Source organism: Labrus mixtus, chromosome 13 (genome assembly GCF_963584025.1).
Source record: "Labrus mixtus chromosome 13, fLabMix1.1, whole genome shotgun sequence".
NCBI classification, from domain to species: Eukaryota; Metazoa; Chordata; class Actinopteri; order Labriformes; family Labridae; genus Labrus; species Labrus mixtus.
In genome coordinates, this window is record NC_083624.1 from 21467638 (window position 1) to 21493539 (window position 25902).

Consider the following 25902-nt stretch of genomic DNA (forward strand, 5'->3'; position numbering starts at 1 on the left):
GGGAATCAAAAGAGAAAAGATCACTATTAAATTGTGAGTCTTAAAGGCATCAGTCTTCAATGCAATGAATTTGGACAGAATGAAGAATATTCTAGGCTTGAATCCAAATTTTATCTTGATTGTTGCATCTCAGTGTAGGCTATGATTTAATTGAAATCCTACTGGTTGATCATTTTCACAGCAAAACAAAAATCAAATAAAACATTCAAATCTCTCTGACAGATGGCTTTCATGTAAAGATTATATATTGGCCAGGAGAGTGATGCTTGAGGGAGAAGATGTGACAGCTTCACTTTTTCAGTATTTTTCAGCATGTTCCCCAAAACATGTTTATGCTCAAGTGACAAAGCCCCCTAGTGGTCTAAGTAATTATGACAAGAGGAAGAGAGGGAGTCCGTTAAACCTTTCGGAAAACAAAAGGATGTAGGATGAAGCACAGGGTGGATGGATGGGTCAGCAAAGCATTGGACTGTATAGCGAAAAGGACCGCTTTAAGACATGCTGTATTCTGAATATTGTATGTGTTGATGTAACCATCAGGTCCTCTCATGCTTTTTAACCTTAACCCTAAATCCTTAGGGGGATGTAAATACATCATCAGCCTGTCAATAAATCCTTTAACAGATATAACAAGACTCGTATCTCAACATATCAAATGTCTTTTTGACTTGGAAAACCACACTTTTATGATATTAAGCAAATTTGAAGGTTGAGATTGAAGATTTGACTTTTCGAAAGATCGTATGAATGGTAAAATTTGGATCAAACTAGGTTCAAACTGTTCTCTCAAGACTGGCACTAAAAAATCTCTTTCCTTCAAGCCTTTTCTCTTGGTCTTTTCTCCAATCTTTTTCTACTACTCTTACTCCTTAAGGTTTAGCTAGGATGATGTCTTACTCAGGCTGCTGAGTCATCGGGCCCTCAAACTCCCAAGTCACATGATCAGGGCGAATGGCAGCTTTGCTGGGTCATGAGGTTACCTGTCCCAATGTTGATGGGAGAGAAGTTAATGGAGGTTTTTAGCCTTGTGGTCTTGCACAGCTCTCTGGTTTTATTAGAGTGGGGACTGGCTACATGGGCGACCCCAAAACCAGCCAGCATCGACCTCCAAGAATCAAATTACCTGCCTGGGAAAAAGGGCTCTCAAATCACTTTGCTTACAATGCAGCATAAGGCCCTCAACAAGCTGCAGAGTTTGCCTTTGTGTGTGTGTGTGTGTGTGTGTGTGTGTGTGTGTGTGTGTGTGTGTGTGTGTGTGTGTGTGTGTGTGTGTGTCTGTGTGCTTTAGTTTTTGACTGGTTTCAGCCATGTCACTTGTACTTTGGATTGGGGTATGATTAAACTGTTGCAACCTTTACAAATTGTATATAATTTAATACAATTTGAATTTAAATACCTTGCATGAAAAAGCAAAAGACATGGTGCCTGAAAATGCACCTCTTCTTAATTTGGACAACACAATTCCAAACCCACCCTGGGACTCGCGTGTAAAAGTAATAAAAACCCAACACTGTCTCCTTGTATGAACCAAACTCTCTAATCAACATTGTTTTCACAGAGACAAAGCTTGCCATGCATGTTAGGAAAGGGGCCCAAAGCATAAAGCTATTAATTAAAAACTAACACATTCATATGATTCTCATTCTGTGTTTAAAAGTGAACCGACTTCGTCAAATACACTCACAAAGGCACACACACACACATACACACACTTTAATTCCCCATCCTCAAGGTCTGGGAGGAGACATTCTCATTCTAATTAATGGCTGGAAAACAACTGCTTTATAGGCAAACACAGTCCACTGTTGTGATTGAGCCGATGGTTAATTTACCAATACTATTTGCCTGATAAGCTCGCCCATTTAATAAGCTGTTTTGCACTTAGCTTAATATTACCTCTTGATGAGAGTAGTAATCAAAGCCTAATGTTTGCACTCACATACTCATTATCCTTTTTAATAACATGTTCTAATTCAATCATCCAAAGACGACAGGCTTTAATCTGCTTTTCCCTCAAGGTGTAATTGTAGCATTACAGTCCAACAAATTGATTTTGATTAGATGTGATATTGCCCATAAAATGAATTCTGCTGGGATAGGTAGAGGACTCCTGTACATTCATAGTAAAAATAGTCTTTTTTTTAAATTTTTTTTTTTAAAGTAGGTCATGATTAAAAAAAATCTAGTACTATAGTGACTCTGTCCAAATGTTAAACAATCTGCTACCAGCACCTCTAAATATCCCGATCAAAATGTTTTAACCCATGCTAAAAGCATATGTCTGAAACAGTTAAATTAGTCCTCTAATACAAACTATTAACATAAAGAAGTGTGGTGTAAAGTATTTGCATAGCAGGTCATAAAACACCTGACTTCGTTTTTTGACCATAAGAAAAGCTCAGCAAGACCAGGGATGTTATGAGTTTGAGAAATATAAGAGGCATTACACTAATCTTTGGTATATCCATGTTCAGAGCTTCTAATCAAACACAAAAAACAGTCCCTTAACGAGTGCATACAAAAAACGTTGCAGCAAGATTAATATCATGATATAATGAATAAAATGGGATTAACAGACACTAATCATGAATGAAAACAAGCCTTACAAACCATTGTAACTTGGTAAGCCTTGCATTCAAACAAATGAATGCATAACAAAATCCTAAATTAGGACAAAAAACATGGAACACACCAGAGATGGGGATTTGAGTGTGAGACTCAGACTTGAGTCATTCTTAAATCGCACACAAATTTGACTCTAGACTCGACTTGGACTCGTGGTTCAGGACGCTGTTGTATTTACATACAGGCATGAGACGGTCACCCAGGTTGCCTCATTCAGTTGAGGCGCTGCCTCGAACCCCAAATGTTTTGAAGAAGCCCCATATACGTATGATGATAAAAAGAGCATAAGCAACTTCTCCGCATTCCCCCCGCTTCAACCCCGTCTCCCCCTGTCTAACTCGGCCACTTGCTGAAACGCACCGTCCTTGAGACCTACTGGACTAGACCTCAGAGACTTGTGCCCATCTCTGGAACACACAAGGGCAATCGTGTAGGACTTATGCAACTATTACAAGCAACAACAACAATATATTGTCTGCCATCTGCCATCTGCCTAACCGTCATCCACATTCTTAACCAAATACTAACTTTGATAATCCTTTATAAAAATGTACTCTCTTATTTTCTTTCTTCACAGCTTTGCATATTCTGACTGATCTAATTTTTGCTGGCTTTCTTTACACAGATGCTCAACATGGTCAGGCAATTGAACGTGTACAAGTGTAAAAAGGAGCAGATTCTATGCCCCCTTCAGGCCTTTTCAATTTGCACACTTAGTACCCTGTTGACCTGTAGAGGTGTCTGTAGGAGTGAACATGCATGAGCACCCTTGAGCTCAAAGGAATATTTCTTTTAACTATTACAAGCTCTGAGGCTGGGGAGAGGTGCTGCAGAAACAGATATTTTTCCATAATAAAAAGGGAAATGGAGCTGACACTTTCACATTAAAAAGAGGTGACTGGTTTAAAAGGTTGTCAAGAAAATGTATGGAACCAGGTCCAAGCATGTCTTAATTGGGGGTCCAAATTAACATGTTGCCGTGCAGGGTGGCTGCATATATCAATGCCTTCATGCTCAGGGCTAAAACAATAATAAAATGTGTGTAGTGAGTAACTGTAAAGCACTGAACAAATCCACGTGAATGTATGTACTGTAGGAGAACTGAACCAACTGAAACACCTGCACACACAAACACAGATGAAGGTCAGGCAATGCCCTCAGCGTCTCTACCAAGGAGACTTTTTATAGTGCATTAAAGGATTTGAGATCTAATGCATTAGAATAAAACTGAAAATATCCTTCTTGCATTCTTTAAAGCAAAGTCATGTGTGAGAGATGTGGGAGACAGAGAGACACAAGATAGATAGAAAGAGACAAAGAGGAGATGGAAAATAGAATATGTTAAGTATCTATTGGGGGTGCTCTTGAGAAAAAGTATTCTATCATTAAATACAAGGGAATTACTTCCGCTAGGGAGCAATGAAATGTGTTAAAATGCCATTGTAGATAAACTGTGGCCAGAGACAAAGGGGTAGAGGCAGAGGTATCAGTGTGATTTGTCCCAAAGCAGGAAAACAATCCATCGTGATAGGAACATATTGCTGCTCGAATCCCCATCTCAACACTATTCACAGCTGATCTAAAGGCCTCCGAGACTTCCACATCTTGTCAGCTGGCTGATATTGTCAAGCAGCCCTGTGGTGGCAACGATTTAAATTAAGTCATTCTGCAGCTTTGCATTTGCAAGAGCTGGGAATTAAGTTTGTCTTAATTGTCTCACAAGCAATGACATTAATGTCCTCTTAGCTCAATTCAATTTAAAAAGAAAGTTCATTGACAGCATGACACCAAAGCCTCCTTGAAATCACCAACCTGACAGGGCTAAAGTCACCTGAGAATATGTGTGTGGCATATTTGTTATCTGGATGTGATCTAACTTCTTTCTCAAAGTGCAAAACTTTCATTGAAGACTTCCCCTGGCCACCTCACCACCTTCCCGTCAAGCTTTAATATGCATAATTGAAAAACGGTCAGAAAAGAGTTTGATTGATTGCAGCCTGAGACCAAGGCCCTTATAGCCCATTTCTCTCTTTCTCATGAAAGGGAGCCAGTCATTTCACTGGACACTCGCCCAGAGGTTGAGCTCCTTTTATTAAAACTGTGAAAACCAGAGTCTTACTGAGAACGGCACCTTTAACTACAGTGTCGTAACTTGCACCACTCGTCCTCGATCGGAATGAAACATTTAGCGATCCTAGATGGTCGCGCCACTTTGTTAGGTTTGAGGTTGTATAAAATAATTAAACACAATTTAAAAGTCTATGTCCCTTTGTGTGAACAAAAGTGTGTTATGACCTTCTATCAAATAATTACTTTGCCAATTCCTGACAGAAACCAGTAGGACAGGTTAAGCATTGCAGCTGTCAAAGGTTTCTATCAAACTGACAGAAGACGTGTTTAAATCAGTAAGTGTACAGTAAGCAGGCAGTCGGGAACAGGGGGTCTCTAGATCATGCTTTACTCAGACACGTTTTGTTGTTCAATTCAAACTGAGTAGTGGGAGGAAGAGGCCGTTGCGGACTACTTGCCGCAGTAACATCGACATTATTGGAATAGTTTTTTTGTAATATTTTGAATGTCAATGTGGGAAAATAATTCATGTTAAGTGAGAGATAATGCACAGTGAAAGGGTTGTCACAGCAGAGTAGAAAACTGATATTGTGATGCATTATTAGAGGTGCAACATTTCATAGAGGTTGGAAACAAAAATGACACCAAATGACATTGGTTGAAGACACATTTTATACACAATGATTAATTGATTACGTCATCCTTTGCGGTTTTCATGCTATCATGCTTGCGAGGAACTAACATTATTTTCAGGAGCTGAACAGCTGAAGAGTGAGAGATCTTGCATACTTGTTTTTTTCTTTATTCGTTTATTTAACAGGGACTCATGCATTGAACATCGCTTCATATGTTAAATACAAAGTAGATGCCACGCAAACAGGTTTCTAGCCGTGGCTAATTTGCGACCCCTGTCCCTGGCTTTTAGGATTAAAGCAGAATCATTAGGCTTAAAGACATACGGAAACAGAAATACTATAAACATTACTATTCCTTCTGAGAGTTGCGTTTGCAAAACAGCAACATGAAAGCGACAGGTAAAAAAACACAACTTAATGAAAGACCACGTCCTAAAACTCTGGGATCATTTTACACTCAAGGGTGCAAATAAAAGGGCTAAACGTTCCTGCTTCAGAGTCCTGACTGTATGGTCAGAAAGCACAGCTCCAGGTTTAAGTAGTAGATAACGACTCTTTATCTGGTCAACAGACACGGGAGGCCAACTTGAGTTTGGACGTTTATTCTTCCACAAACATCTTAACCTGAACATTTGTCCTGTTTTTTCTAAAAGCTACCGATTGCTCTTTCTGTGCGCTTTGTTCATAACAACAACTTGTACTCAGACTCTCTGACCCCGGTCTCTCTCCTCATTCACTCTATCTTCTGACATGCTTTACTTAGGAGCATGTGGGCGAGCATTTGAAGAGAAGACACGTTGGAGAACTCTCTCTTAACAGTCCAAAGTTACAGCCACACAGTGATTTTTCTCTCATTTACATTGTCAGTACCTCACCTTCCTCCCCTCCTACCTCTGAACAGTATTACCCTAGTAACCACATTATCACATTAAAATAAAATCTTCCATCTTCCATCAAGACTTTAATGGCTTATTTTGAGTGTGAAAGCATAATGTGAAATTTCATAGATGATAGATAAATAAAAGCCATCGAATAACTCATCTGATTAGTCAATTAATCGTTTCTATAATAATGACTTGTTGACTATCAAAATAGTGTTAGTTGCAGCTCTAAAAAACAATCCACTCACTGATGATTATGTTGCTTACTTCATGGCTTCATTCTGAAGAAATCAACAATTTGACATAAATTCTTGAATTTAAAATTATATTTTTAAAAAGTAAAAATGTTATAATTTCTTCTGCGGAAAAAAATAGTCCCTGTGTTTCTTTTGCTCTATCTCCATCCATGGCAGAGGACAATGATCCAGAACATCAGTCTACTTAGTTGTTATAACTCACACAAGGCTGAAAACATTCCTCTAATGATGAAGTGAGACAAGGTGATTGGGACCACACGAATCACTGCAGCACCTGATTGACATTTTCTGCCGTGTCAAAGTCATTCTCTTCACTTTTTGTTTTTTAAACAAGGTTGTTTCCGAAACCATTTTCTGGTATTTTCTGTTAACTCCATGCCTTCTTCAATTTTGTTGATTGCTCTGTTATAGCCTACAGCTTTTTAACTCACTTGCCCTTTCTTCCTCTTCCTCTTCTTCTTTTTAAATGAACCAACATCAATTACCCAGGCTCCTTTCTGCAGATTGAATTAGTCCTCCAGAGTCTTTGAATAGAGCTGCATCCCTCAACTATTCTTCATAACGCTTTACTTCTATAGAACATTAGAATGCAGTTACTGAAAATCCAATACAAGGATACTCATTTTTTTAAATAAATTAACATTTGTGATAGATTAAATACATATACCAATTTTTCCTTCTGTGGCTGGAATTTAGTGAGTCCCTCAGCAACTTTAGGGCGGGATTACAAATGTCCATATGGGAGACAAACAGGACACTGCTGTCGTATATTGTTGATGGAAAAAGAAAAATTCAATGAAATCACAGGCGTCCATTTGGGTCACAGGAGGCCAGAAAGAGAATGACTATTTATGTATTTTTTTCTTTTGTCATCACAGGGGATTGTGGGACTGCACAAAGTGTCCCAGAGCCTCACCTGCTTAGACTGAAGAAATCATTCTGTTGTGGTTACACAGCCTACACACAGCGTCTGTGGAATGGGAGTGTTTTTCTCCAGTCACTTGAGACTTCTTTAAAGCAGAGATAAAGACTGAGGAGGGTAAAAAAAAAAAAATGTGCTAGCATAAAGAGAGCTCAGCAGAGACAACGGCTCATACCGTGTGCTGTAAAACAATAAAATGAAATTCCTTTTTCTATCTCCGACACAGTAAAAGCTACACGACGCGAGAACATGTGGTTAAAAAACTGCAATACTTCAAAAGTCTGACACTTTAAAGGAGAAAATGTCAATGTATATATTGGGAGGAACTACAAAATGTGATATTGAGAGACACACATGCATACACACACTTCTACTTTACATAAAATAATAAATGACTCTGTGACGGAGCGGCTCCGTCATTGACTGCAGTCAGCACACACACGCTCACACACACGCTCACACACATGCTCACACACACCGACACACACACCAACACACACACGCCAAACTTTTCCCTCTGCCAGTGCGCCTACAATCACTCAGTAAATCACACCATCCTCCTTTCCCTCTCCGTTTCATAGCGCGACCAAGGGTGCACACTTGAGAGCTCTATTTTTGTTTTTCACACATATATTTATATATATGAATTTATATATATAAATATATTGATTCATAGCATGGTTGGTGCGTTTCATATGCACTCCGCTGTGTCCCGTTTGGGGGCCAAACAGAGGCGGCCCATTTCCGCATTCTAAATAGGCGGATGCGTCGCGCAATAGTAATCACGTGATTGAGTGCTTAATTAAATGTTTGTTTACAATGTATCTGCATAGATACATTGCTGTGGTGTTAATAAAATATGGATTAAAATGTTTAATTTAGTGATGAGTAGGCCATATGAATGTAACAGGTTAAAAAGCGCTCATTCATGAGAAAGTGTGTTTTGTTTCAAATGTTATGTCATTCCTAACGCCCAGTGGGAGGGGCTTCTTGCTTTAAAATATGGCTGCTTGCTGCTTTCAGGCTAGTGATGGGAAAAGCAGTTCTTTTCAGTGTACTGAATCAGTAGAATCAGTTCAGTAAAGTGATTCGTTCAAAAGATTCGTTCACCGAATCGTTCAGTACTTCTCCGCAGCTCTGTCTGTGAATCAGAATTTAATAAGCTGAAACACGGCCGAATGTTTAGTTCTGCTCGCGATCGTACTGAGAACAGCCGGTGGTGAATAATAAACCAATGAGTTGAGAATTTAGTTGGATAAAGTTACAGTTTGCAAACTGAAAGCTGCTAAAACAATCACATTTATTTTCCCCGACCGTTCTGTTCAGTACGTTCAGTTCGTTCAGTGAACGAGAGCTCCGCTCTTCCTCTCAGTCAGTCAGTGATTCATGTCAGAGCTCTTTGACTACGCCTGTGTTTTTAAGATTTTATTTGAAAAGAGGACCCCATTACAGACTTCAGAGCAAATGTAACACTCGTTGCCATGCAGCGGTATAATGTTTCTATACAGACTTTATATACTTAGATTTTCTTTCCCCGAATTACAAAAGTGCATCATTTGATTAAAAAAATATACATTTCACTGTTTCTCTTTTTTAGAGTAGGTACATCACTATTTTGGAAAACTGATTACTTCCTGACACTTGGCGCAGTATATTCTCCGCCAATCAGCAAACACAATAAATATTGTAGGCTATAAAGTTTGTTCGAACTCTTCCACTCTATCCTTGATCTGCTTTCAATCCCTTTTGGAAATTCATTTTATTTTTACCTCTTACCTCTTTTCCCACAACGCTCTTCTGTTCTGTGTTGTTGTCTTTATGCCCTCTCTGTCTTTGTCTCTTACATATACACACACTCCTTGCTGAAGTAAGCGTGTGTGTGTGTGTGTGTGCGTGTGTGTGTGTGTGTGTGCGTGTGTGTGTGTGGGGTGGGGCTGTGCACTGTCACTGGGATTGAGAGATTTTTATTTAATCCCAGAGCCTCCCTCTGTGATGGATGAAAAACCTCCACCTCCCATACACAAACAATCACAGACACACACATACACACAAACTAGTAATAATGTGTTTTAAGGAGAGAGATGAAGAGTCTTGGCTCACTAGGGAACAGGATTTCAGCTCTTTAACTTTATGAAAAAGAACAAACAATGAGAAGAAAGTAAGAGGAACAAAGTGAGAGAAAGTAAGGAAAAAGTTATGTGTGAATGCACAATTAAATGTAGGCTGCTGGGATTTCTGTGATTTATGAATATTTATGATCAATAGGAATGTAGTTACCTTGTCCCAATACTTCTTCCCCAATTTAATCATTATTTATTAAGAGGCTACAAGTAACAATTAACACATTCAAACAACTTGTCTGTCAGTCAGTCAGTCAGTCAGTCAGTGTGTAGATCAGTCAGTCAGTCAGACAGACAGACAGACACTCAGTCAGTCAGTCAGTGTGTAGATCAGTCAGTCAGTCAGTCAGTGTGTAGATCAGTCAGTCAGTCAGTGTGTAGATCAGTCAGTCAGACAAACAGACAGACAAACAGACAGACAGACAGACAGACAAACAGACAGACAGACAGACAGACAGACAGACAGACAAACAGACAGACAGACAGACAGACAGACAGACAGACAGACAGACAGACAAACAGACAGACAAACAGACAGACAGACAGACAGACAGACAGACAGACAGACAGACAGACAAAAATAATAAAAAATAATCTGTATTCCTAACTTTCTGCCAAGACTTTTCCTTGTATTGAAGAAGAGTCCCTGTTTTATGAGAGCAAAGGTTCATAACCATCGTAGTGATTTTCAATATCTTTGACGGGGCTTCAGGCTGGTTCATCAATTTAAAATCCCGGGTATTTCCAACTTGGTTCTCAGTTCACCTCTCTTCTCTCTTCTCAAGTACAATCTTAACTTCAATCAACGATCCTTTGCATTTCCCTTTTACATTGACCGTCATTCTATGCTTTTTTGTGTCTTTTGAATTATAAACTGTGAGAATGTGTGTCAGATGTTGATCCATAGAGATCGCATTAGGGACTTAACTTGGGAGAATATGTCAATATGCGGCATCAATGGCCGAGTCATTGTGTTTAACTGAGTTCAATCAAGCCAGTCAATACTTTGATGGGAGGATTATGGACATAGATTTTTACCTTAGGCCTCCCAATTCAATTACTAAAGGGTTGCCAATGAGGAATATTGGCAGGCGAGGACACAGGACAGAACCTGCTTAATATGACTGAACATGTCAGATATCCTAAAACATGAACACATTAGTCAAACAGGGGCCATATTACAGTGTGGCAGTGGAACAGTTTATCATGCAAAAGGCCAATATTGGCAGTGTTAAGTGTGCATGCCCACGTGTTGATGACAGTTGTAGTTCTTCTTCACTGTCTCTTAATTGTAGATGAAAGTTGACCAGCTTTGCATGACCTGTCTGTTAATGGTTTGCTGTTCAGTTGAGAAAACTCCTTCAGATTTCAACCAAACAACATCAAGTTTGGCTTACATTTGAGATAAAATAGAGCAGTGACAATAAACACTTTGTTTTTACATAACAGAAAAAATACAGGATGAGAATATTGCCTTGTAGTCGTGATCTTTAACTTGAGTGCTGTTTCTTTTTCTGGGTAGAAAAATAAAAAAGTATCATGGGAATTTATAAGTATGCGGGGGAATCGCACAGATTTCTACAAGTGTTGGATAAGTGGCCCCCTAAAGAGCCAAACAAAAAAAGATTAGATTAATCTGTGTCCCATGAGGCGAACCCATGAATAGGCCCTGGTTCTTTACTGAACCAGATTAAGGCACTCAGTGAAGTCACACACATGCACACACTTCAGTTGGCCTATGGATTAATTTATCTTTGGTGCGAACAATATCTATGAACAATATGTGACATTAGTGTTAGGTTACAGACAAATTAACATAATGCTGAAATAAGATGACCTTAAATACAAGATAAACAAGATAAAGCGTTACCACAGGCAAATCAGAATTCAGCTCAATCAAGCACATTGAAAAGATCAAAAACATACATCTCAGGGGATACATGACTGTGACTTGAATATTTCAGAAAATTCTTGGATCGTCACCTGTTTCTCAAACTAAGCACAAAGGGCCTCACACAGAATACTAAAGTTTGCCCTGTATTAGCTAACTAGCATCATGAGTTTCATTCATGCTTCGCAATCATCGTCTCATTCACATCCTTTCAGTGATCAGCTGCTGTCGTCCAATCAAATTCATTATGGAGAGCAGCACCGTTTTTCTCACCTTGTTGCTGCTCAGATTGTTACAGAGCTCCACCTCAAGTCAAGAGTCTACTCTGTTTAATCTTGATTTAAAACCGTGTGCTACATCTCCTTTCTGATGCCTCTAACATCAATTTAATACAGACACATTTGTATTGTAATTTTAACAAACAATGAAGTAAAATGCAGTTTTTGAATGCTAACACATAGATACATGCATTGATCATGGAGAAGAATCATTAGTTCAATTTATAAAATATACCATATGTTGCTCTTGAGAAATCAGACTTGGCATCACTTGTCCTTCCTTCCCTAAATCTAGTGATTCTGTTGGTTTGTCTTTGTGAGAAACAGTGGAAAATAAAGTTCTCAATCAAAAGGTTTTGTGATTCAAAAGTGTATCTTATTAGGTTAAAAATGAAAAAGGACAGTCACACATGGCTGTCAATCCGTGGGTTAGTTATTGCCAGAATTATCACAAATAAGTTCTTATATATGGCCAGCTCATAATAATGATTCCTACAGCAATACGGCAGCAGTTTTCTGCTTTGATCCAATGCTCTGAGTATGAACTCTGCCCCTCGACATCAAGAATCTGGTTGATGTAGTTATGTATTAGATGATTCAGTTATAGCAGAAAAATCAGCTTCTCATTTGATTTGAAATTTGAGTGAATCTTGATAAAGTTGTTTTTTATCTTCTTGAAAACCAGATGTTCGTTGCTGTTCTGAAGGATTGATTCTTAAATTAAAAACAAGTGAAATTCAACTCACATCACTCTTACACCCACCTTTTCTCTCTCTCTCTCTCTCTCTCTGTCACACACGCTCACACACACACACACACACACACACTTACACACACACACAATATCCCACTGCCCATCATCAACACAGCCCTAAATCGATAGGAGCAAGTGAACAGCGGTGAGCGAATGAAATCCAAAGAGCGTGTGCTCTTCTCAATCCTGCATCAATCACAGTGAATGGATAGCCAGCAGGGTGGAGCCAGTGCACCCATCCGTCATCCCCGTGGTGCTCTCACAAAGTGACACCCTGTTGGTCATGGCCTCAGCCATCCTCTGAAGATAGACGCGAACACTGAAGATAGAGTTCAACCTGTGTGACATTTAAAGACTATACTCACATTGGAGATCATTTTCAGATTGGTTGGATTTGATCATTTAACAACAACAAGAAAAAACAAGGAACCCCCATATGACACAGATTAAGTGTTTCCTCTATAGTTATATTCTTGTCATGGTGTGAAAACCTCTGAAAATTAATGACAAGCAGTGAGTGCAATACTAATAAAACTCTGTTAAGTGTTTTCAGTCCCCTTGAGGCACATTTGATTGCAGTTTTAACACACTGTTGAGTAAAATCCTCCCCCTTCTCTGGAATGATATCTTAAGTCACACACAAACTCCATAGTAATTTAGAAATATAGACCAACAGTGGTCAGCAGGCACCTCTATCATTATCAGACGTGTGTAACACAGACTGCTGCTGAATGATAAATGACAGATATTAGCACACATATTGACTAAAAGGGTGATTTTTAGTCAGAACTGACAGACATCCAGGTTTCTCATTCTGTTTTGAATGAGCAATAATTCTTGAAGATTAATGGGAGAGGAAACAATACACAAAGCAAACTATCACAATGCCTTGATCTGCAAACAGACAGACCAAAGCAAACAAAGCAGCTCACATAAGCTTTCAGCTGAGACAGTTTCACTTTTTAATGTTATCTTTGCTGAAAATGTTTGTTCGGAGGGGTTTCTGTGGTGGCCAAGAGGTGCAATCCTGCTGCAACAGCCCCATTGGCTTCTATCAGAAGAAACAGGCTACAAATGACCAGGTCCCGACCGATATGGAATCTTTGGGGGCCGATATCTAAATCGATATTGGGCAGAAAAGAAAATATGATACTGATATATTGGCCGATATCTTTCTAAGACTTATGTTTGATCTGTAGAGATAAATAGAGGAAACTGAAAGTAACCTCATGTATGTGTATCACCGCTTGACACTCTAAGTGATGATGCTTGTTGTAATCCATACAGTAAACTCTGCTGGTGACAGCCAGAAAGAGAACTGCTTGTGTAATACAATACAACTCAAATGAATTGCTATTTGATGGGTGAATAAATCTAACAATACCGGCAAATATCTGCGATAAAATTAACTGATGCCGATGGTCATTGGATATGCTTTTATCGGCAGATATTATCAGCTGTCAGATTAATCGGTCTGGCTATACAAATTACAGAACAATGCACATTTGAAAAACACAGGCAAAAATCCAAAGCAAATAAAAAACACAAAGCTGAAGGAAATACATTAATATTCACTGAAAACACAAAAAAGATCAAAAACACACCTTTGTTGCCATTTCTTGTTTGGAGTTTAGCATGTGTTTTTTAAATTTACATAATTTGGGAATTTGCAAGCTGTTTTTTCCATTTAAAGTCATGTTGGCCGTTGCAGAGCACACAGTTTTTTGCTTAAAGATAAGACAATGTTACAACCTTGTTGCCTAGAAATGAACATTTCCATACAACATTGCATGTTGGTGTTTTGTAAGAGAATCAAGAAAAGAACATTAGAAGTTTCACTTTTATAAAGTATTAAAACTACCTGTTCTTTAACCTAAAGCTCACAATATGAGACTACGAGGAATAGAAGAGAGACCAGTTGACTGAACTCGCTGGCCACCAGACTGATTCTATGATCAGAGCCATCCATCAAGATTTTATTGATCCCTACATAACATAACTCATCTATGCTAAATGAATCTACCTGCTAAAGTCTCATATATCTTATCCTTTATAAGACAGTGTGCTAGCTGATGATAAATGTCATGATATTATGAGAGATAACACACACAACATAGTCGTATCACCTAAAAAAAGACATTTCTGCCAAAGTGGGTTATTAGACATTTACCATGTTTTCTCCTGTTACCATCTCATACTAGGATTGTGTATTTTTATTTAAGTTAGCATTAGCGATTGCAGTAATTCATTAATGCAATAGCTACTATGTCCAGTACAATAATGGCCTCTGGGAAACTTGCAAAACATTGGGTAGAAATTAACCCTGAAATGGACTGGGTCCTGATTGAAGAGGAGCTCACTTCTCTGTTTAAACCTGTTAAGGCCCTCGCACAAACATTAAGGAAGGCTCAAAAAACAAGGGTAAACCCCATCTTGGCTTATTCAAAAACAGTGTTGCAAAAAGTTCATAAAACATGTAAACTCTCTAAAACTAACCAAAAATATGCATCCTTATGGTATAATCCTAAAATAAAAATAGGTAAACAAACAATTTACTGGGCACAATGGCTAAGACGAGGTATTAGAATGCTTGGGGACCTATTTGAGGATGACCAGTTTCTTTCTTATAACAGGATGAGGGAGAAACTTAACTTAGTCATGGTCATCTCTGGAAGTATCTGCAAATTAGACACTGTATGGAAAAAATGTTTCACTTTCCTAAGGAAAAAAAACACTTGAGCAATACTTACAACTACCAGTAATGTTCCTTAAAGCCTCAAACTGGTACGAAATGTGTCCATGGTTAAACAATAATAGAGGTAAAACTCTTCAGAGGATTTGGGAGAAAGATTTGGGATACACACTGGATGAGGAGATGTGGGAGAGGATTCTTTTACAGAATGGGAAGCGAGAGGCACATTTATTCAATATAAAATACTGAATAGATATTATCACACCCCTGCAAGACTTAATAGTATGGGTTTAATCCAAAGTAGTTCTTGTTGGAAATGTAAATCAGAATGTGGTACATATATTCACACTTTATGGGAATGCCGAATGGTTTTCCCATTATGGAACAATGTTTTAGCACTTATGGAGGACTGGTTGGGATGCCAACTTCCCAGATCACCTCCGCTCTGTCTCCTGGGGGATAAAGGTGTAGCACCCTATTTAAGCAAATATTCATTTAAAGTATTAACAATTCTTAGATATTGGGAAGAACTCTGACGCTGAAAATGTGGAAAGAAGAAATGATAGCTGCTTGTGAAAATATGCTTGGAAAGCTGAACTGGAAAAATGACATTTCTAAGGAGCAATGGGACAATTTTAGCCAGATTATATCAGGAAAACGCAACACATCACTGCGAGGGTGATGATTGACTTTTGTTTGTTTGTAAGCACCTATCATATGCCCTCCTTCTGGTGATGCACTGTTGATACTATCTGCATCGTTGTATCAAATTTCCGTCATCCATTTATTGTCTATTATGTTTCCTGCCTGTTTTCTTGTTCCCTTTAGTCTGTTTGTTTGTTTTTATAATTGTTTGCTATTATAATGTTGTTGAAAAAATCAATAAAATATAAATTATAAAAAAACAATGGCCTCTGGGTCCCAGTTGATCTATATAGCAGCCATAGATTGGTCCTCCTGGTGTTGTATTGAATCTATCAGTGCTGGCTGTAATGGATGCAAAGCTTTACTTTAGCTTGTTATTGGATGGAAAAAAACGATTATTGGTATTATGACAAGGTTTTTTTTATTTTTTGTGAATCACCAAATGCCTTGCCGTCAAAGTCGAAGAATTAAAATCAGCCCAGATGAACACATTGCTGCACAGACATCAACTCCACTGGAATGTTCTTGAGCAACTGCCGCCACCTCTCGCACTGCTGTTCCTTAGAAGAACTTAACCTCTCATCTTCAAATGCATTAGAGGGTAAAAATGTGTCACATCAATGGCATGAGATATTCTGTAGTTCATTTCCAAAATATTCTTAAAATATTCATTCAAGCCGTATCTGCGGAATGTTCAAGTTCATCCACATCAAACCTTTTAACTAGCTTAGCCACATGAACTCAGGGATGACGATTTCTGGTCTGTAGGTTGTGACTTATTTGGTCAGTTGTTCCACTACTTTAGTCCAGAATGAAATATATGGTATGACTACATATACCTGCATAGCATCAGCATGTTCCTTCTGTCATAATCATCCTAGTTTTTCAATAAGTTCTGTAATAATGGCTGAGTACAGAATCATTGAGATCAGAATCTGTAGTCCTTCATTGCCAAAGCAAATGGGCTGGCTTTGAGAAAAAGTGATAGAAATCTAGCTAATTAAATGTAGCAAACCAAATGATTACATTAGACTAAGAGTCAGGTATCAGTGTTGTCCTGAAGTTATAACTCATGTCTGTAATGTCTCTGTTTCAATTACACTGTCTACTTGGAACAGTTGTCGTAGAAATAATTCATCCCTTAGGGTGACAAAAGTCACAACATCTTGGATAAAAACATTAAAGCACTATCCTAATTTGTGGTGAAAAAATATCATTAATCAGCAGCTTTAAACACAGACGCCAGTGAAGCCCTGGATCAACTATGGTTTAGTGCATGAACTTTGTTCTCTTTTCAAGCTCTCCTTCTCTATCTCATTTGCCTAAATGGTGCCTCTCCCCTCCACACATGCTGACTCTTTCTCATCCGCCCTGACACAGACCAGAGACCTTTCTCTCGCTCTCTCCCCCCCCCCCCCCCCCACCAGCTCAGACAAACCCTGCGTGGGAAAAAAACGAGGGGAAAGAGCTTGTCGTTTTACATATCTATTTTTGCCAGAGAGGCAGGCAGGCAGGCAGTCTGGAATGTCAATGTGTGGCTCAGCAGCTTCTGACTGATGTGAGATCACAGTGACGGCTGCACACAGCGGTACAATGAACACACACACACACACACACACACACACACACACAGACTTTGCAGTGTGCAGACATAAGACAGCTCAGATAAGACCAGGTCACCCAGGTAGAGAAAAGCATGCTGTACAGACATGCATGAAGGGAGATTTCCCATAACATTAGTTCAATGGGGAGTGTAAATGTTACGGTGCTTAATTTAATGGCTCTTGAGTGATTAAAAGAGCTGGTACTTTGATTTCTGTTTTTCGACCCTCTATCAGCAGGTTCACTCATAAATATTACTTTCAGTGAATGTATCTTCAGAGCATCTCTCCCAGATGATGAGTCAAACACAGGGGCTAACTTGTATCATCTAAAGCCAAACACTGGAGTCAATGATAAAGACAACTCTGGCATTTCAAACGGCAGAAAAGGTCACCACTTTCTCATTCTGCTACCCAATTCTCTCAGTCCCAATTCAATTAAACACAAATCTGCTTCATTGCTTGGACACACACAAAAACTATATTGCTGCACCCATGTTATATTGATTGAGGTACCATAATATTATGCTGCCAACAACAATTGTTAAAGACATAAGAAAGAACCAAAATAATCTATAAAATGTGAACCTTACGGCAAAGAGAATGGACTTTACAGTAAATGTTGCTGTAGCACATAAATGTTGGTATTATCCTTAGACTTATCCCTTTAAACTAGACTATATCCGACATCTTTGTAATATATTAACACACCCATGAAGTACTTTCCCGTTCACTTTGTGCACATGTGCTTCCTATAAAAAGAAGAAACAGGAAGTTAAATGTAAGCTTGCTGCTGCTCCCTTAAGTTAACTTTTTTGACATCTTTAGATTCTTGAATGATAATGTCAGTCAGATAGGTCTTTGATGAGAAGACATGCTTTAACTTCATCATCTAGTAACATAATAAGAACAATAATAGAGAGCAATTGTAATGTTTTACTTCGTTAATTATACCCTCCTGATTCTGCAGACTAAGAGGATGGAACACACACAAGACCCATCTCACCTGGCGCCTGTTTTCACAGTCTGCTGCTCTCTGTTAAAAAGCTCAGAGAGACGAGGGGTGAGAGAGAGAGGGAGGTGATACCGAAGAAACGAGAGAAAGATATCATAAGGATTAGGAAGGGGGAGATGAATAGCAAAAGAAACACAAGACGGTAAAACACAGCGGACAAGCAGTAAAGAGAGCAAGGTGAATGTTGAGGTGTATGAACAGGTGTGTGGGGATGATGTGTGTGTTTCTGCATTTATGTACATTTTAGGACCAGATATGATTGAATAAGTATGTAAAAGAGAACAAAAATACTGTAAATAGTCAGCTGCAAAATATAAAAAAGCAAGACATTCTTATTCTTCAATAGAATGTCTTGGGAAATGTTGTATTGGATAGATAGAGTGCAAAGTGTTTCAAGACCAAATACTGTAAGGAGTCTTAACAAGATTAGAGCTCAAACCAGTTCCAGTTAGAGGTGCAGTTTGGTGTAACTGAATCTGTTAGTTATCCCAAGTCCTTTTCAAACAGACAGTTATCGGCAGGACTACTATGCTGTTATTTTTCCCGCAATTCTGTATTACAGAAAGAAACTGTGCAGAGGATTTCCTGGCTTCGTGGTCATTAGGTGCCAAATGCTTTTTTTATCCTAAGGTTATTGTATCCAAGCAGAAAACTACCAAGAGAAATGCTAAGAGCTGGAAATACGTCATATTCACACCAGCAGGCAAGTCACAGTCTCTAATTATCAGACTTACATGATTTTTTTCTGCAAACATTGGTGAAACCATGGCAGGGGTGGGTACAGCGTGCAAACTCTGCACTGGTATGCCCCAGCTGATGCAAATTACATCATGCAAATTATTTCTGTTGAATAGTGAATAGGCCTGCATGATATGAGAAAATTGTGCGATGTAAGGTACCATTGAGACGCTATGAATTGTGTTAAATAAACAAAAAAGAGCTTTCTCATATTTATTGATTCTGTTTGTTTCTACTACTGTTCTGGTGTTACAGAACACCTGTTTGCAACATATCTCTTCAGAAATCTAAATAAATCCAAATAAATGTTTTATTCTCCACTCAATTGGCACTAATTAATACAAGAGTAGCTGATCATCTCAATCAGCTTTGGCTGCGTCAAAATGGTGTGAAAGCACAGCCTCCTCACAACTGGTAAAATGTAAACATGCTGAGAAAGAAAGCAATGCTTAACTACATTAAATGTATTTTTTTTGTTTGTGATAAATTCAGATTTTATGATATGCTTATTGCGAACGCTCATATCACGATGATAATAACATTTTTCAATTGATTAATTGACATTGATGAACTAAATCACAATTAATTTCCTGGTCCTAATAGTTAAATAAAGAATGCTTTTTTTAGTGCCAGAAAGAGATAACATTGATCGAGCAAGTGCTGTAGAAACTAAGCTGCCTACCAGCATAAAAGCACAAGATGTCTTTGGCCAAACAGAATAACTGAATTTATCAAATGAGTATGGTAAAAATGTAACACCAATGGAATACCACCAGACTGGGTCAATAATAACTTGTATTTACTAACTGTTTGATTCCTCTAGGGGCTCTGAGATCTGTGTACCATGCACCTGATTACCATCTGTGACTGAAACCTGCCAGGGCAATGGAATTCTAGTACTATTTCTATCCAGCTTAAGATATGCTACACATAGCTTTATGATTTAAGGGTTTCCCCCACTGTAGGCCTAAGGGTTAGCCTCTGGAATTAAAAAATACAATGTCAAACAGTGGGGCAGCTCAGTTTAGGGTTTAAGTTAACATATTGACTTGTTGGATATGAGGGAATCAGCTTGTCTGACCTTTACCCACATTTAGCAGAGAGTCACCATCAAAACATGAAGTTCTTTGGGATCTGTAATGACTGGTGGACTAGGACAAGCTAGGCCTTCGGGCCCAAATCAGAAGATATTCTTGCCATCAATCCTAATAACTGTCAAGAGGAAACCCAAGAGTTGGAGATGCTTTGGAGATAAATCAAGTTTCTGAGGAACACCTAGTAGTTCAAGCTATGAAGGCTTACTGTACAATCAAACAGTCTGTCAATATGTCCTAACTTCAAGAAGGTTACAATGTTCTACTTATGTTGCATTTGTGACATTATGTGTAAAGCTGTTAATCTGAATTTCATTTCACTCTTTTTTTTCTTTAATAGGCTGCAGGTTGTAAATCATTTGTAAGGGATTAAGAAGTTACATAAAACATTTAGGTAAGGGTCACTTAACAATTACTGAAATACAGGATTTTAAAAGAGTGTCCATTTTGATGTCTATATGAGGGTGAATTGAAAGGCTACCCAAATAATCCATTATGCACTCTTTAACCTTGCAAAACAATTTCTTGGATGCGCAAGATTCTTTTTTGTTCACCTTCTTGGTTTCAAGTTGGCGCGTTGCTATCTCTCCTTCCTGTCCGTCTGTCGGTCTGTATGCCAGGTAACAGAAGGAGTCATCTTCCCTTAGCAAAGCCATCTGACTCCAGTGTGTAACGCTTAAACAAGCCTGACTGGAAATGAGTGCAGACAAAACGGGATTGTCTGGCCTGCTCGATCAATTAGGACAGAGCAGCAAAGAGAAAGCATGTGGTAAGGCACGGCTTTCAGCATCCTCAGAATTTTTATAAAATGTTAAGTGCATTTCAGAGAGCTTGCCAGGCAATACATTTATCTCCAGTGAAACTCTATCCCTCTAACAGGAACTATCTTCTGACCCCAAGCGCCCCAGCCCACCTTCCCATGTTGGCTCCGGGATCTAGATTGAAGTAAGACCAGAGAGCAGAGAAGAACAACAAGATATTTCTCTCTATCCCTCTGTCTCTGCTTGTAAGGGAGTCAGAGAGGATAAACTGAGGAGCCTTAGGGGATGAATGTTAGCCAAGTGACCATGTCTCTTTTCTATCACAGCTTTAACTCCATTTCATTGAAGAGGGAGAAGAATATCAATGAAAAATACTCAGTGAAGGGAATAGGGACTATTGAATACCTTTACACTATTGTGTTCTTTGGAACAGCATCAACACAAACTGATATTTTGTAACACAAAGACATTATGTCCCCTCCTGATGTCAATTCTGATACCTATGCTGAAGTGTGAATAGAAAACATACAGAATTGGTGGAAAAATATCTAAAAGTTTGCTTGTATCATGTCATCCTGTTGTATTGTGTTGTATTGTATCTTACCTTACTATATCGTACCGTGCCAAATCATTACATACCGTATCTTAACTTAAGCCCAGTTTCCACCAAGCGATCTGGTTCGGTTCGGTTCAGTTCGGCACCCAGTTATTGGTGTTTCCAGCGTCAAAAATTGGGAATGGTACCAAAATAACTGATCTGTAGCGTCCTTTAATGGTACCCTTTTGTTGGAGTGCCAAGGGTATCGATCTGACCCTAAAGGGTCCCATGTTTACTGTGTCCCATTCTTCTTCTTCATTGAAGTTCATTAATAGTGGGCTACACTGTGTTGGGCTGCTATGATGTCACACTATTACATGCCTGACGCGGCTATCTCCATCTGGCTTACACTCCGTTTAACAAAGAAGGGTACGGTTGGCTGTGGAAATGCAAGAAAAACAAGTTTAACGGTACCGAACTGTACCAAACTGTACTGAACCAAACCAGACTGCTTTGTGGAAACGAGGCTATACCATATTGTATCGTAATGTAATGTAATACAAGTTGTCATGACGTTCTGTATCGTATCACATGGTATCTACACTTAAGGCAATATTGGAGAAGATACTGATAATATTATTAATGTCCACACAACTTCATTAAAAACACAAAAATACAGTATATGAAGTCATGCATGCGTTCTTACATCAGAATGGTTGGATGTGCAAAGCTTTTGTTGAATTTCTTTATTTACTCTGTTAAATGGACAGTCAAACCTTACAGATTCCAACAGTTTGGAGAACTTTATCTGTAGTAGAAGTAGTAGCTGAGCATCTAGGAGTGTTTCCTCAAAGGTGACAGTTTAGGTGACTTCACTTCTAATTCATCCGCAGGGGCCAAATAACAGATCACTGGCTAATAATGCATTTGCCTGCGATCTGTCTTGGCTTCACTTTCTCCCCAGACATGCAGTTTATAAGTGGGTTTTGGAAGTCTTGGAGACAAATGATATTAGATTCCGGGACTTTGCCATCGTTGTGAGTTTAGTAAATTGATACCCAGGGTGAAAGGGAAGAGAGGGAGGGAGAAAGGGAGGGAGGTTTTGTCCTGCAGTGCTGTGATCAATCTTCTATCCCAGCATTTTCTTACAGAATGCAGCAGAACTCATATGAACCACAATTCCCACTGGTTTGAACTGGGATTGAGGGTGTTAGGATGGAATATCCCAAACGAAAGGTTTCTGTATGGCCCACCAGCAGTTTAGCATATGTAAACTCCAAAACACTCTAACATCATTTGAATCTGAAACACTGCAAAATGGCACATTTCTTGCTGTCTCCCTCTGTTTGAGGGGCTGACGCACATACAATCTATTTGTATACAGGCTAATTATTTGATCCCATTGGACACTATTAAACTTTTTGAAGGTATAAACCAGTCACTAACCGTGTACTGCTGCAGCATTAGCTGCTGTAAATAGTGTAATCCAGGTGTGACAGAAAATGATATTGATCATCTGTATTTTACTAACTCATACTGAGATAAAACTAATCATCAGGACAGTGGACACTGGCCGGCCTGGACTGGCAGCATGAATTCATAATGGATGCTGTAATAGAACTGTGATTCTACACAGCGATTTCCCGTTCTCATACAGCGACCTGAGCCGTCACCCTCTCCTACACACAGGTGACATGTATTGAATTGTGTAAAGATTCAGAGCTGAGGGGTTGGGTTTGAATGGCTGCAAACATAATCCTGACCAGCACATTGCTAGTAGAACAATAACGAACAACAACAAAAAAAAAAAAAACAGGAAATTATGTTAATAATTATTCTTAGGTCATTTTTATACGCTACAGTTTTATTTCATTTTATTGTTGTTGTTTTTTAAATTGAATTAATACATTTCTCTTATTGCTTTTGAATTCTGTCGTATAAATGTGGTATATGTGAATAAAGGAGTAAATAAAAAAACAACACATAGACAGTGAAATATGTCAAACCTACACGTGACATATTCAGCATTATGCTCCTGTTGTCCTAAAACTGATGACGTACTGCTGCATTGATGACATGTTATAAAACATGACTTTGTGCTATTATTTTGTTTGAAACATATTCTATTCACTTGCTGGCTTTGACTCTTTTGAATGAACTCTTTCAGCATTGACATGTCTGTGTCCAAAAGATACAACTGTTGAGGATATGTTTTTTTCTGTTTCAACATCAAAAATACAATAAAACCATATGTACTTTAGACGGGTACACATTTTCCTGGAGTTACAACTCTGTGTATGTGTGTGCGCATCTTTCCTAGCTGTTCTATCTGACCACAGAGAGTGTGACAAATGGATGTGTCAGAGCTTGATGGAGCACTGCGATTGCTCTGCTAGGCACAAAGCTATTACAAGACTATATAGACAGGCCCAAAGAAAAATCCTGTTTCAATCAACCACACATAATCTGGGAGACAAAGAAAGATGTTTGACTGTTGATAGAAAGAGTCTGACTCTCATCTATACGGGAGATTGTTCTCTACTACTGACTACGAATATAAGTATCTTAGAAAGTTGAATTTGGATTTGTGTACAATCGTCTTTCAGTCCAGCAGATAGACAAATGAAAATCTTATCTGGGACACAAACAAGTGATACTTTCTCCAGCTTCTCCACTTAAAATGAATCGACCAATGTCTAAGATCATGGTTCAAAACTGACAAAGCAAAACCCTGTTTATTTTTAAGACTCAATCCTTGAAATTCAAACAAATAATGAATTCAAAAAGGGGGGCCTTGAATATAAATGCACATTTCTGGCACTTATAATAATAATGATTACAAAGTCTGAAATGATTTCTCTGCTCAGACGCCTCAAATGTCAGAGGCATTATGATAGAGCATTTCATTTAGCAGGATTATGTGCATCAAACTTGTCAGGGCTTAAAGTCAGTGAAATATTTTGAGTTTATTGGAAGGTAAAAATAAATGAACAAATCTACATCATCACAACCACCTGCATCATTTTGTTGGAGAAGCATTGTTGCCACAATTTAGCATCCATAGTGATTGATTAATGCGAGCTATTCTGTGGAAACAGTTGTAATTAGTGTTGAAAACATTTACACAAATACTTTCATGCTTTTCACTCAGTACGCCTCATGTTTGCCTGCAACGGGACTCAGGTGTGATGTATTTCTCGGGCTGTGAGCAGCCTACTCTCAATGCTCTCAATTCATAGCTAGAAAAGTGCAAAAAAGTAAAGTGAGATGAGCTTGAGGTCTGGATACAGTTGACATGCGTCACTGTCATTGTAATAAATTTTTCTGATGTAAGTCAAGTGAAACAGACAGGGGTAAACAGCCTACTAGAGATAAAGCACCGTGACCTTGGACAGGTTTCCTTAAGGCACAGCTCACTGTTCTTTTTGAAGTGCATAAGTGCATGGGAGTGTGTGCAATGGTGTGTGTGACCGTCTGTAAGTCTGCAATTGTGTGTGTCCACATATGTGTATACATGCACATACCCACGCACACACTACTGAATGTGCATGAAAGAAAAGTTGATCGTTGATGTGTGAAACCGAAACGTCTACATGGAGGTGGCTGTGTATGAAAAGAAGGGTACAATGTGAAAACAATAGTTTGTATGTTAATGTTTTATGTGAGCGAGTGTGAAGAAGAAAGCTGCCTCTTCATGGAAGTGTCTTCAATCAGTTCCTGCAGGAGCTGAGCGCAACATTTACAACATGACTTACTTTGATGACAGGACCGAAAATATCCCCATGGTTATACACCACAATAGATCTTATCAAAACCAGGTTCTATGTTTTCTATAATATCCTAAGAACCGTTTAAGAACTCAAAGTCCATTGTTTCATAATAAGTAAAAGCACTGAAGAGGATCATAAAGAAGTCACAGGTTTAACATGGAAATAGGTTCTCATATTGCAATATCAAAGCACCATATCATGGAACACAAACCTTTAGAAACCATTCTTCAAATTAATGAATACACTTTATAAAATGGTTTCAAAAGTGTCTGACATAAGCACAGAGAGACTATTATGCTTGTCTAGACTTATTCATGATAGGTCATGTACCAGTATAACTGTAATTATTTTCTCACAATCTTTTTATCTGACTGCAATATTGAACAATTCCCTGACCTCTCACCTTCCAATGTCTCCGCCTGTCTTCATCAGTCTCTCTGTCTGTCTTTTACCTGTGCATTTAGTGCACAGAGTTTTCTGCCAGCAGCACACACATCTATTTTATTCCCTTCCATTGCATTGACGTCAATATGCAGCAGGGGTAATATGAGACACATGGAGGTGAAGGTGAAGGGATAAAAAAAGAGACGGAAGACAAAGAAAGAACAGAATGGA

The 25902-nt window shown here is 38.6% G+C and overlaps 1 protein-coding gene across 1 annotated transcript in view; it reads right to left on the minus strand.

The window, feature by feature from the left end:
• epha6 (eph receptor A6) overlaps positions 1-25902 on the minus strand; it is a 163872-nt gene that overhangs the window by 118837 nt on the left and 19133 nt on the right. The gene's annotated exons all lie outside the window — the stretch shown is intronic.